This window comes from Ambystoma mexicanum, chromosome 1p (assembly GCF_040938575.1).
Source record: "Ambystoma mexicanum isolate Mex_15411 chromosome 1p, UKY_AmexF1_1, whole genome shotgun sequence".
NCBI classification, from domain to species: Eukaryota; Metazoa; Chordata; class Amphibia; order Caudata; family Ambystomatidae; genus Ambystoma; species Ambystoma mexicanum.
The window spans coordinates 12,803,009-12,815,812 of NC_090921.1; the positions used below are offsets into that span (position 1 = coordinate 12,803,009).

The window sequence follows — 12,804 nt, forward strand, 5'->3', positions numbered from 1 at the left end:
GAATTGAACTCAAGACTGCTGGATGGAGGGGTGCTGACATTGACCACTAGGCTACCAGACTGCTGTTGAACAGAGCACTCCCGAAAGGTGACATTTCAATTTCAGGCTGACAAGTGTGCTTTATTGTTCAGTTCGGGCTTTGCACAGCCAGTGCTAGAATTCAATCCAAGTTCATGCTTTGCTTTGATTTTGAATTAATGGCCAAACCAGCCAATCCCTAAAAAAATACAGGTCTCAGAGGCTCTCGTTTCAGTACCAGCAGGGTAGCGTGGCCGAGCGGTCTAAGGCGCTGGATTTAGGCTCCAGTCTCTTTGGAGGCGTGGGTTCGAATCCCACCGCTGCCAATAGCTGTTTCTTTTTTATCTTCATGCCACGTGTACAGACAGGACAATTGGGAGCCAGGGAATGGCATGTGTTTATGAATTCTTGCTTTTCTGAACACCCAGACTGAAAGCACACATCTGACTCGTGTGCGTTTTCACCAAAAAAGGGTAAAGCATAAATCACTGTTCACTGAAAACGGACATGCGTTCACGATCCTGTCAATAAACACGTGCTTGGCAGGGCCACAAATCTGCCGACACGATGCCCTAATGAATGCACATCTCTTTGCCTTGGTAGTTGCTCCTTTTTGCAGCGCCTTTTCCTGCTGCATCACAAAAACTCAGTTCAAGACACTTGGCTCCATCCAGTGGAGCTCCTATGCCCAGCTTAGAAACCCCCAGGCACGAGATTGCAAGGTCCCTGGTAATTCTCCCACTCCTGGACACGTCGGAACCAAGTTTCGTATGCACTAGCAGCGAGAACAAAATCCCACATGTGAGGACAATAGGCGTCTTTCATTTAGGGCTAGTGTTAGGCTAAGAGTTTGCAGTAGCTCCTTGGGTCGAGTTAGGGGTCGAATGAGACAAAGCTAAGATTTGCGTTACGGCTGGGGTTGGTCCAGTAAGGATCCCACACACCATGGACCATCGGCGGAGGCCCCGGGTAGGCTTACACTGCGGGCTAATGGTGGACTTCTTTAAAAACGTGAGCACTAAATGGGGCGGGATGTTGACTGAAAGAATGCAGCTAGCTACAGAAATATGCAGAAATAAAGAAAAACACATCTCATTGCATGCCTTTAAAGAGCTTACTCTCCCTACCGGCAATGTTCCTGAACCTTCGCTTCCCAAACATTTTTAGAACCAAAAAAAACCTAGAAAAGATCTGACCTCCCTCACCGGGAATTGAACTCAAGACTGCTGGATGGAGGGGTGCTGACATTGACCACTAGGCTACCAGACTGCTGTTGAACAGAGCACTCCCGAAAGGTGACATTTCAATTTCAGGCTGACAAGTGTGCTTTATTGTTCAGTTCGGGCTTTGCACAGCCAGTGCTAGAATTCAATCCAAGTTCATGCTTTGCTTTGATTTTGAATTAATGGCCAAACCAGCCAATCCCTAAAAAAATACAGGTCTCAGAGGCTCTCGTTTCAGTACCAGCAGGGTAGCGTGGCCGAGCGGTCTAAGGCGCTGGATTTAGGCTCCAGTCTCTTTGGAGGCGTGGGTTCGAATCCCACCGCTGCCAATAGCTGTTTCTTTTTTATCTTCATGCCACGTGTACAGACAGGACAATTGGGAGCCAGGGAATGGCATGTGTTTATGAATTCTTGCTTTTCTGAACACCCAGACTGAAAGCACACATCTGACTCGTGTGCGTTTTCACCAAAAAAGGGTAAAGCATAAATCACTGTTCACTGAAAACGGACATGCGTTCACGATCCTGTCAATAAACACGTGCTTGGCAGGGCCACAAATCTGCCGACACGATGCCCTAATGAATGCACATCTCTTTGCCTTGGTAGTTGCTCCTTTTTGCAGCGCCTTTTCCTGCTGCATCACAAAAACTCAGTTCAAGACACTTGGCTCCATCCAGTGGAGCTCCTATGCCCAGCTTAGAAACCCCCAGGCACGAGATTGCAAGGTCCCTGGTAATTCTCCCACTCCTGGACACGTCGGAACCAAGTTTCGTATGCACTAGCAGCGAGAACAAAATCCCACATGTGAGGACAATAGGCGTCTTTCATTTAGGGCTAGTGTTAGGCTAAGAGTTTGCAGTAGCTCCTTGGGTCGAGTTAGGGGTCGAATGAGACAAAGCTAAGATTTGCGTTACGGCTGGGGTTGGTCCAGTAAGGATCCCACACACCATGGACCATCGGCGGAGGCCCCGGGTAGGCTTACACTGCGGGCTAATGGTGGACTTCTTTAAAAACGTGAGCACTAAATGGGGCGGGATGTTGACTGAAAGAATGCAGCTAGCTACAGAAATATGCAGAAATAAAGAAAAACACATCTCATTGCATGCCTTTAAAGAGCTTACTCTCCCTACCGGCAATGTTCCTGAACCTTCGCTTCCCAAACATTTTTAGAACCAAAAAAAACCTAGAAAAGATCTGACCTCCCTCACCGGGAATTGAACTCAAGACTGCTGGATGGAGGGGTGCTGACATTGACCACTAGGCTACCAGACTGCTGTTGAACAGAGCACTCCCGAAAGGTGACATTTCATTTTCAGGCTGACAAGTGTGCTTTATTGTTCAGTTCGGGCTTTGCACAGCCAGTGCTAGAATTCAATCCAAGTTCATGCTTTGCTTTGATTTTGAATTAATGGCCAAACCAGCCAATCCCTAAAAAAATACAGGTCTCAGAGGCTCTCGTTTCAGTACCAGCAGGGTAGCGTGGCCGAGCGGTCTTAGGCGCTGGATTTAGGCTCCAGTCTCTTTGGAGGCGTGGGTTCGAATCCCACCGCTGCCAATAGCTGTTTCTTTTTTATCTTCATGCCACGTGTACAGACAGGACAATTGGGAGCCAGGGAATGGCATGTGTTTATGAATTCTTGCTTTTCTGAACACCCAGACTGAAAGCACACATCTGACTCGTGTGCGTTTTCACCAAAAAAGGGTAAAGCATAAATCACTGTTCACTGAAAACGGACATGCGTTCACGATCCTGTCAATAAACACGTGCTTGGCAGGGCCACAAATCTGCCGACACGATGCCCTAATGAATGCACATCTCTTTGCCTTGGTAGTTGCTCCTTTTTGCAGCGCCTTTTCCTGCTGCATCACAAAAACTCAGTTCAAGACACTTGGCTCCATCCAGTGGAGCTCCTATGCCCAGCTTAGAAACCCCCAGGCACGAGATTGCAAGGTCCCTGGTAATTCTCCCACTCCTGGACACGTCGGAACCAAGTTTCGTATGCACTAGCAGCGAGAACAAAATCCCACATGTGAGGACAATAGGCGTCTTTCATTTAGGGCTAGTGTTAGGCTAAGAGTTTGCAGTAGCTCCTTGGGTCGAGTTAGGGGTCGAATGAGACAAAGCTAAGATTTGCGTTACGGCTGGGGTTGGTCCAGTAAGGATCCCACACACCATGGACCATCGGCGGAGGCCCCGGGTAGGCTTACACTGCGGGCTAATGGTGGACTTCTTTAAAAACGTGAGCACTAAATGGGGCGGGATGTTGACTGAAAGAATGCAGCTAGCTACAGAAATATGCAGAAATAAAGAAAAACACATCTCATTGCATGCCTTTAAAGAGCTTACTCTCCCTACCGGCAATGTTCCTGAACCTTCGCTTCCCAAACATTTTTAGAACCAAAAAAAACCTAGAAAAGATCTGACCTCCCTCACCGGGAATTGAACTCAAGACTGCTGGATGGAGGGGTGCTGACATTGACCACTAGGCTACCAGACTGCTGTTGAACAGAGCACTCCCGAAAGGTGACATTTCAATTTCAGGCTGACAAGTGTGCTTTATTGTTCAGTTCGGGCTTTGCACAGCCAGTGCTAGAATTCAATCCAAGTTCATGCTTTGCTTTGATTTTGAATTAATGGCCAAACCAGCCAATCCCTAAAAAAATACAGGTCTCAGAGGCTCTCGTTTCAGTACCAGCAGGGTAGCGTGGCCGAGCGGTCTAAGGCGCTGGATTTAGGCTCCAGTCTCTTTGGAGGCGTGGGTTCGAATCCCACCGCTGCCAATAGCTGTTTCTTTTTTATCTTCATGCCACGTGTACAGACACGACAATTGGGAGCCAGGGAATGGCATGTGTTTATGAATTCTTGCTTTTCTGAACACCCAGACTGAAAGCACACATCTGACTCGTGTGCGTTTTCACCAAAAAAGGGTAAAGCATAAATCACTGTTCACTGAAAACGGACATGCGTTCACGATCCTGTCAATAAACACGTGCTTGGCAGGGCCACAAATCTGCCGACACGATGCCCTAATGAATGCACATCTCTTTGCCTTGGTAGTTGCTCCTTTTTGCAGCGCCTTTTCCTGCTGCATCACAAAAACTCAGTTCAAGACACTTGGCTCCATCCAGTGGAGCTCCTATGCCCAGCTTAGAAACCCCCAGGCACGAGATTGCAAGGTCCCTGGTAATTCTCCCACTCCTGGACACGTCGGAACCAAGTTTCGTATGCACTAGCAGCGAGAACAAAATCCCACATGTGAGGACAATAGGCGTCTTTCATTTAGGGCTAGTGTTAGGCTAAGAGTTTGCAGTAGCTCCTTGGGTCGAGTTAGGGGTCGAATGAGACAAAGCTAAGATTTGCGTTACGGCTGGGGTTGGTCCAGTAAGGATCCCACACACCATGGACCATCGGCGGAGGCCCCGGGTAGGCTTACACTGCGGGCTAATGGTGGACTTCTTTAAAAACGTGAGCACTAAATGGGGCGGGATGTTGACTGAAAGAATGCAGCTAGCTACAGAAATATGCAGAAATAAAGAAAAACACATCTCATTGCATGCCTTTAAAGAGCTTACTCTCCCTACCGGCAATGTTCCTGAACCTTCGCTTCCCAAACATTTTTAGAACCAAAAAAAACCTAGAAAAGATCTGACCTCCCTCACCGGGAATTGAACTCAAGACTGCTGGATGGAGGGGTGCTGACATTGACCACTAGGCTACCAGACTGCTGTTGAACAGAGCACTCCCGAAAGGTGACATTTCAATTTCAGGCTGACAAGTGTGCTTTATTGTTCAGTTCGGGCTTTGCACAGCCAGTGCTAGAATTCAATCCAAGTTCATGCTTTGCTTTGATTTTGAATTAATGGCCAAACCAGCCAATCCCTAAAAAAATACAGGTCTCAGAGGCTCTCGTTTCAGTACCAGCAGGGTAGCGTGGCCGAGCGGTCTAAGGCGCTGGATTTAGGCTCCAGTCTCTTTGGAGGCGTGGGTTCGAATCCCACCGCTGCCAATAGCTGTTTCTTTTTTATCTTCATGCCACGTGTACAGACAGGACAATTGGGAGCCAGGGAATGGCATGTGTTTATGAATTCTTGCTTTTCTGAACACCCAGACTGAAAGCACACATCTGACTCGTGTGCGTTTTCACCAAAAAAGGGTAAAGCATAAATCACTGTTCACTGAAAACGGACATGCGTTCACGATCCTGTCAATAAACACGTGCTTGGCAGGGCCACAAATCTGCCGACACGATGCCCTAATGAATGCACATCTCTTTGCCTTGGTAGTTGCTCCTTTTTGCAGCGCCTTTTCCTGCTGCATCACAAAAACTCAGTTCAAGACACTTGGCTCCATCCAGTGGAGCTCCTATGCCCAGCTTAGAAACCCCCAGGCACGAGATTGCAAGGTCCCTGGTAATTCTCCCACTCCTGGACACGTCGGAACCAAGTTTCGTATGCACTAGCAGCGAGAACAAAATCCCACATGTGAGGACAATAGGCGTCTTTCATTTAGGGCTAGTGTTAGGCTAAGAGTTTGCAGTAGCTCCTTGGGTCGAGTTAGGGGTCGAATGAGACAAAGCTAAGATTTGCGTTACGGCTGGGGTTGGTCCAGTAAGGATCCCACACACCATGGACCATCGGCGGAGGCCCCGGGTAGGCTTACACTGCGGGCTAATGGTGGACTTCTTTAAAAACGTGAGCACTAAATGGGGCGGGATGTTGACTGAAAGAATGCAGCTAGCTACAGAAATATGCAGAAATAAAGAAAAACACATCTCATTGCATGCCTTTAAAGAGCTTACTCTCCCTACCGGCAATGTTCCTGAACCTTCGCTTCCCAAACATTTTTAGAACCAAAAAAAACCTAGAAAAGATCTGACCTCCCTCACCGGGAATTGAACTCAAGACTGCTGGATGGAGGGGTGCTGACATTGACCACTAGGCTACCAGACTGCTGTTGAACAGAGCACTCCCGAAAGGTGACATTTCAATTTCAGGCTGACAAGTGTGCTTTATTGTTCAGTTCGGGCTTTGCACAGCCAGTGCTAGAATTCAATCCAAGTTCATGCTTTGCTTTGATTTTGAATTAATGGCCAAACCAGCCAATCCCTAAAAAAATACAGGTCTCAGAGGCTCTCGTTTCAGTACCAGCAGGGTAGCGTGGCCGAGCGGTCTAAGGCGCTGGATTTAGGCTCCAGTCTCTTTGGAGGCGTGGGTTCGAATCCCACCGCTGCCAATAGCTGTTTCTTTTTTATCTTCATGCCACGTGTACAGACAGGACAATTGGGAGCCAGGGAATGGCATGTGTTTATGAATTCTTGCTTTTCTGAACACCCAGACTGAAAGCACACATCTGACTCGTGTGCGTTTTCACCAAAAAAGGGTAAAGCATAAATCACTGTTCACTGAAAACGGACATGCGTTCACGATCCTGTCAATAAACACGTGCTTGGCAGGGCCACAAATCTGCCGACACGATGCCCTAATGAATGCACATCTCTTTGCCTTGGTAGTTGCTCCTTTTTGCAGCGCCTTTTCCTGCTGCATCACAAAAACTCAGTTCAAGACACTTGGCTCCATCCAGTGGAGCTCCTATGCCCAGCTTAGAAACCCCCAGGCACGAGATTGCAAGGTCCCTGGTAATTCTCCCACTCCTGGACACGTCGGAACCAAGTTTCGTATGCACTAGCAGCGAGAACAAAATCCCACATGTGAGGACAATAGGCGTCTTTCATTTAGGGCTAGTGTTAGGCTAAGAGTTTGCAGTAGCTCCTTGGGTCGAGTTAGGGGTCGAATGAGACAAAGCTAAGATTTGCGTTACGGCTGGGGTTGGTCCAGTAAGGATCCCACACACCATGGACCATCGGCGGAGGCCCCGGGTAGGCTTACACTGCGGGCTAATGGTGGACTTCTTTAAAAACGTGAGCACTAAATGGGGCGGGATGTTGACTGAAAGAATGCAGCTAGCTACAGAAATATGCAGAAATAAAGAAAAACACATCTCATTGCATGCCTTTAAAGAGCTTACTCTCCCTACCGGCAATGTTCCTGAACCTTCGCTTCCCAAACATTTTTAGAACCAAAAAAAACCTAGAAAAGATCTGACCTCCCTCACCGGGAATTGAACTCAAGACTGCTGGATGGAGGGGTGCTGACATTGACCACTAGGCTACCAGACTGCTGTTGAACAGAGCACTCCCGAAAGGTGACATTTCAATTTCAGGCTGACAAGTGTGCTTTATTGTTCAGTTCGGGCTTTGCACAGCCAGTGCTAGAATTCAATCCAAGTTCATGCTTTGCTTTGATTTTGAATTAATGGCCAAACCAGCCAATCCCTAAAAAAATACAGGTCTCAGAGGCTCTCGTTTCAGTACCAGCAGGGTAGCGTGGCCGAGCGGTCTTAGGCGCTGGATTTAGGCTCCAGTCTCTTTGGAGGCGTGGGTTCGAATCCCACCGCTGCCAATAGCTGTTTCTTTTTTATCTTCATGCCACGTGTACAGACAGGACAATTGGGAGCCAGGGAATGGCATGTGTTTATGAATTCTTGCTTTTCTGAACACCCAGACTGAAAGCACACATCTGACTCGTGTGCGTTTTCACCAAAAAAGGGTAAAGCATAAATCACTGTTCACTGAAAACGGACATGCGTTCACGATCCTGTCAATAAACACGTGCTTGGCAGGGCCACAAATCTGCCGACACGATGCCCTAATGAATGCACATCTCTTTGCCTTGGTAGTTGCTCCTTTTTGCAGCGCCTTTTCCTGCTGCATCACAAAAACTCAGTTCAAGACACTTGGCTCCATCCAGTGGAGCTCCTATGCCCAGCTTAGAAACCCCCAGGCACGAGATTGCAAGGTCCCTGGTAATTCTCCCACTCCTGGACACGTCGGAACCAAGTTTCGTATGCACTAGCAGCGAGAACAAAATCCCACATGTGAGGACAATAGGCGTCTTTCATTTAGGGCTAGTGTTAGGCTAAGAGTTTGCAGTAGCTCCTTGGGTCGAGTTAGGGGTCGAATGAGACAAAGCTAAGATTTGCGTTACGGCTGGGGTTGGTCCAGTAAGGATCCCACACACCATGGACCATCGGCGGAGGCCCCGGGTAGGCTTACACTGCGGGCTAATGGTGGACTTCTTTAAAAACGTGAGCACTAAATGGGGCGGGATGTTGACTGAAAGAATGCAGCTAGCTACAGAAATATGCAGAAATAAAGAAAAACACATCTCATTGCATGCCTTTAAAGAGCTTACTCTCCCTACCGGCAATGTTCCTGAACCTTCGCTTCCCAAACATTTTTAGAACCAAAAAAAACCTAGAAAAGATCTGACCTCCCTCACCGGGAATTGAACTCAAGACTGCTGGATGGAGGGGTGCTGACATTGACCACTAGGCTACCAGACTGCTGTTGAACAGAGCACTCCCGAAAGGTGACATTTCAATTTCAGGCTGACAAGTGTGCTTTATTGTTCAGTTCGGGCTTTGCACAGCCAGTGCTAGAATTCAATCCAAGTTCATGCTTTGCTTTGATTTTGAATTAATGGCCAAACCAGCCAATCCCTAAAAAAATACAGGTCTCAGAGGCTCTCGTTTCAGTACCAGCAGGGTAGCGTGGCCGAGCGGTCTAAGGCGCTGGATTTAGGCTCCAGTCTCTTTGGAGGCGTGGGTTCGAATCCCACCGCTGCCAATAGCTGTTTCTTTTTTATCTTCATGCCACGTGTACAGACAGGACAATTGGGAGCCAGGGAATGGCATGTGTTTATGAATTCTTGCTTTTCTGAACACCCAGACTGAAAGCACACATCTGACTCGTGTGCGTTTTCACCAAAAAAGGGTAAAGCATAAATCACTGTTCACTGAAAACGGACATGCGTTCACGATCCTGTCAATAAACACGTGCTTGGCAGGGCCACAAATCTGCCGACACGATGCCCTAATGAATGCACATCTCTTTGCCTTGGTAGTTGCTCCTTTTTGCAGCGCCTTTTCCTGCTGCATCACAAAAACTCAGTTCAAGACACTTGGCTCCATCCAGTGGAGCTCCTATGCCCAGCTTAGAAACCCCCAGGCACGAGATTGCAAGGTCCCTGGTAATTCTCCCACTCCTGGACACGTCGGAACCAAGTTTCGTATGCACTAGCAGCGAGAACAAAATCCCACATGTGAGGACAATAGGCGTCTTTCATTTAGGGCTAGTGTTAGGCTAAGAGTTTGCAGTAGCTCCTTGGGTCGAGTTAGGGGTCGAATGAGACAAAGCTAAGATTTGCGTTACGGCTGGGGTTGGTCCAGTAAGGATCCCACACACCATGGACCATCGGCGGAGGCCCCGGGTAGGCTTACACTGCGGGCTAATGGTGGACTTCTTTAAAAACGTGAGCACTAAATGGGGCGGGATGTTGACTGAAAGAATGCAGCTAGCTACAGAAATATGCAGAAATAAAGAAAAACACATCTCATTGCATGCCTTTAAAGAGCTTACTCTCCCTACCGGCAATGTTCCTGAACCTTCGCTTCCCAAACATTTTTAGAACCAAAAAAAACCTAGAAAAGATCTGACCTCCCTCACCGGGAATTGAACTCAAGACTGCTGGATGGAGGGGTGCTGACATTGACCACTAGGCTACCAGACTGCTGTTGAACAGAGCACTCCCGAAAGGTGACATTTCAATTTCAGGCTGACAAGTGTGCTTTATTGTTCAGTTCGGGCTTTGCACAGCCAGTGCTAGAATTCAATCCAAGTTCATGCTTTGCTTTGATTTTGAATTAATGGCCAAACCAGCCAATCCCTAAAAAAATACAGGTCTCAGAGGCTCTCGTTTCAGTACCAGCAGGGTAGCGTGGCCGAGCGGTCTAAGGCGCTGGATTTAGGCTCCAGTCTCTTTGGAGGCGTGGGTTCGAATCCCACCGCTGCCAATAGCTGTTTCTTTTTTATCTTCATGCCACGTGTACAGACAGGACAATTGGGAGCCAGGGAATGGCATGTGTTTATGAATTCTTGCTTTTCTGAACACCCAGACTGAAAGCACACATCTGACTCGTGTGCGTTTTCACCAAAAAAGGGTAAAGCATAAATCACTGTTCACTGAAAACGGACATGCGTTCACGATCCTGTCAATAAACACGTGCTTGGCAGGGCCACAAATCTGCCGACACGATGCCCTAATGAATGCACATCTCTTTGCCTTGGTAGTTGCTCCTTTTTGCAGCGCCTTTTCCTGCTGCATCACAAAAACTCAGTTCAAGACACTTGGCTCCATCCAGTGGAGCTCCTATGCCCAGCTTAGAAACCCCCAGGCACGAGATTGCAAGGTCCCTGGTAATTCTCCCACTCCTGGACACGTCGGAACCAAGTTTCGTATGCACTAGCAGCGAGAACAAAATCCCACATGTGAGGACAATAGGCGTCTTTCATTTAGGGCTAGTGTTAGGCTAAGAGTTTGCAGTAGCTCCTTGGGTCGAGTTAGGGGTCGAATGAGACAAAGCTAAGATTTGCGTTACGGCTGGGGTTGGTCCAGTAAGGATCCCACACACCATGGACCATCGGCGGAGGCCCCGGGTAGGCTTACACTGCGGGCTAATGGTGGACTTCTTTAAAAACGTGAGCACTAAATGGGGCGGGATGTTGACTGAAAGAATGCAGCTAGCTACAGAAATATGCAGAAATAAAGAAAAACACATCTCATTGCATGCCTTTAAAGAGCTTACTCTCCCTACCGGCAATGTTCCTGAACCTTCGCTTCCCAAACATTTTTAGAACCAAAAAAAACCTAGAAAAGATCTGACCTCCCTCACCGGGAATTGAACTCAAGACTGCTGGATGGAGGGGTGCTGACATTGACCACTAGGCTACCAGACTGCTGTTGAACAGAGCACTCCCGAAAGGTGACATTTCAATTTCAGGCTGACAAGTGTGCTTTATTGTTCAGTTCGGGCTTTGCACAGCCAGTGCTAGAATTCAATCCAAGTTCATGCTTTGCTTTGATTTTGAATTAATGGCCAAACCAGCCAATCCCTAAAAAAATACAGGTCTCAGAGGCTCTCGTTTCAGTACCAGCAGGGTAGCGTGGCCGAGCGGTCTAAGGCGCTGGATTTAGGCTCCAGTCTCTTTGGAGGCGTGGGTTCGAATCCCACCGCTGCCAATAGCTGTTTCTTTTTTATCTTCATGCCACGTGTACAGACAGGACAATTGGGAGCCAGGGAATGGCATGTGTTTATGAATTCTTGCTTTTCTGAACACCCAGACTGAAAGCACACATCTGACTCGTGTGCGTTTTCACCAAAAAAGGGTAAAGCATAAATCACTGTTCACTGAAAACGGACATGCGTTCACGATCCTGTCAATAAACACGTGCTTGGCAGGGCCACAAATCTGCCGACACGATGCCCTAATGAATGCACATCTCTTTGCCTTGGTAGTTGCTCCTTTTTGCAGCGCCTTTTCCTGCTGCATCACAAAAACTCAGTTCAAGACACTTGGCTCCATCCAGTGGAGCTCCTATGCCCAGCTTAGAAACCCCCAGGCACGAGATTGCAAGGTCCCTGGTAATTCTCCCACTCCTGGACACGTCGGAACCAAGTTTCGTATGCACTAGCAGCGAGAACAAAATCCCACATGTGAGGACAATAGGCGTCTTTCATTTAGGGCTAGTGTTAGGCTAAGAGTTTGCAGTAGCTCCTTGGGTCGAGTTAGGGGTCGAATGAGACAAAGCTAAGATTTGCGTTACGGCTGGGGTTGGTCCAGTAAGGATCCCACACACCATGGACCATCGGCGGAGGCCCCGGGTAGGCTTACACTGCGGGCTAATGGTGGACTTCTTTAAAAACGTGAGCACTAAATGGGGCGGGATGTTGACTGAAAGAATGCAGCTAGCTACAGAAATATGCAGAAATAAAGAAAAACACATCTCATTGCATGCCTTTAAAGAGCTTACTCTCCCTACCGGCAATGTTCCTGAACCTTCGCTTCCCAAACATTTTTAGAACCAAAAAAAACCTAGAAAAGATGTGACCTCCCTCACCGGGAATTGAACTCAAGACTGCTGGATGGAGGGGTGCTGACATTGACCACTAGGCTACCAGACTGCTGTTGAACAGAGCACTCCCGAAAGGTGACATTTCAATTTCAGGCTGACAAGTGTGCTTTATTGTTCAGTTCGGGCTTTGCACAGCCAGTGCTAGAATTCAATCCAAGTTCATGCTTTGCTTTGATTTTGAATTAATGGCCAAACCAGCCAATCCCTAAAAAAATACAGGTCTCAGAGGCTCTCGTTTCAGTACCAGCAGGGTAGCGTGGCCGAGCGGTCTAAGGCGCTGGATTTAGGCTCCAGTCTCTTTGGAGGCGTGGGTTCGAATCCCACCGCTGCCAATAGCTGTTTCTTTTTTATCTTCATGCCACGTGTACAGACAGGACAATTGGGAGCCAGGGAATGGCATGTGTTTATGAATTCTTGCTTTTCTGAACACCCAGACTGAAAGCACACATCTGACTCGTGTGCGTTTTCACCAAAAAAGGGTAAAGCATAAATCACTGTTCACTGAAAACGGACATGCGTTCACGATCCTGTC

The 12,804-nt window shown here is 47.9% G+C and overlaps 11 non-coding genes across 11 annotated transcripts; all 11 read left to right on the forward strand.

Moving 5' to 3' along the window:
- The first annotated feature begins 262 nt into the window (after window positions 1-262).
- Window positions 263-344, forward strand: TRNAL-UAG (transfer RNA leucine (anticodon UAG)). The gene has a single exon. It is a non-coding gene; the product is annotated as a tRNA-Leu (tRNA).
- A 1,144-nt stretch (window positions 345-1,488) lies between these two features.
- On the forward strand, window positions 1,489-1,570 carry TRNAL-UAG (transfer RNA leucine (anticodon UAG)). Its single transcript has one exon. It is a non-coding gene; the product is annotated as a tRNA-Leu (tRNA).
- A 1,144-nt stretch (window positions 1,571-2,714) lies between these two features.
- TRNAL-UAG (transfer RNA leucine (anticodon UAG)) lies at window positions 2,715-2,796 on the forward strand. Its single transcript has one exon. It is a non-coding gene; the product is annotated as a tRNA-Leu (tRNA).
- A 1,144-nt stretch (window positions 2,797-3,940) lies between these two features.
- On the forward strand, window positions 3,941-4,022 carry TRNAL-UAG (transfer RNA leucine (anticodon UAG)). Its single transcript has one exon. It is a non-coding gene; the product is annotated as a tRNA-Leu (tRNA).
- Window positions 4,023-5,166: 1,144 nt separating this feature from the next.
- TRNAL-UAG (transfer RNA leucine (anticodon UAG)) lies at window positions 5,167-5,248 on the forward strand. Its single transcript has one exon. It is a non-coding gene; the product is annotated as a tRNA-Leu (tRNA).
- A 1,144-nt stretch (window positions 5,249-6,392) lies between these two features.
- Window positions 6,393-6,474, forward strand: TRNAL-UAG (transfer RNA leucine (anticodon UAG)). The gene has a single exon. It is a non-coding gene; the product is annotated as a tRNA-Leu (tRNA).
- Window positions 6,475-7,618: 1,144 nt separating this feature from the next.
- TRNAL-UAG (transfer RNA leucine (anticodon UAG)) lies at window positions 7,619-7,700 on the forward strand. The gene has a single exon. It is a non-coding gene; the product is annotated as a tRNA-Leu (tRNA).
- A 1,144-nt stretch (window positions 7,701-8,844) lies between these two features.
- TRNAL-UAG (transfer RNA leucine (anticodon UAG)) lies at window positions 8,845-8,926 on the forward strand. The gene has a single exon. It is a non-coding gene; the product is annotated as a tRNA-Leu (tRNA).
- Window positions 8,927-10,070: 1,144 nt separating this feature from the next.
- TRNAL-UAG (transfer RNA leucine (anticodon UAG)) lies at window positions 10,071-10,152 on the forward strand. Its single transcript has one exon. It is a non-coding gene; the product is annotated as a tRNA-Leu (tRNA).
- A 1,144-nt stretch (window positions 10,153-11,296) lies between these two features.
- On the forward strand, window positions 11,297-11,378 carry TRNAL-UAG (transfer RNA leucine (anticodon UAG)). The gene has a single exon. It is a non-coding gene; the product is annotated as a tRNA-Leu (tRNA).
- Window positions 11,379-12,522: 1,144 nt separating this feature from the next.
- Window positions 12,523-12,604, forward strand: TRNAL-UAG (transfer RNA leucine (anticodon UAG)). The gene has a single exon. It is a non-coding gene; the product is annotated as a tRNA-Leu (tRNA).
- The last annotated feature ends 200 nt before the right edge of the window (window positions 12,605-12,804 follow it).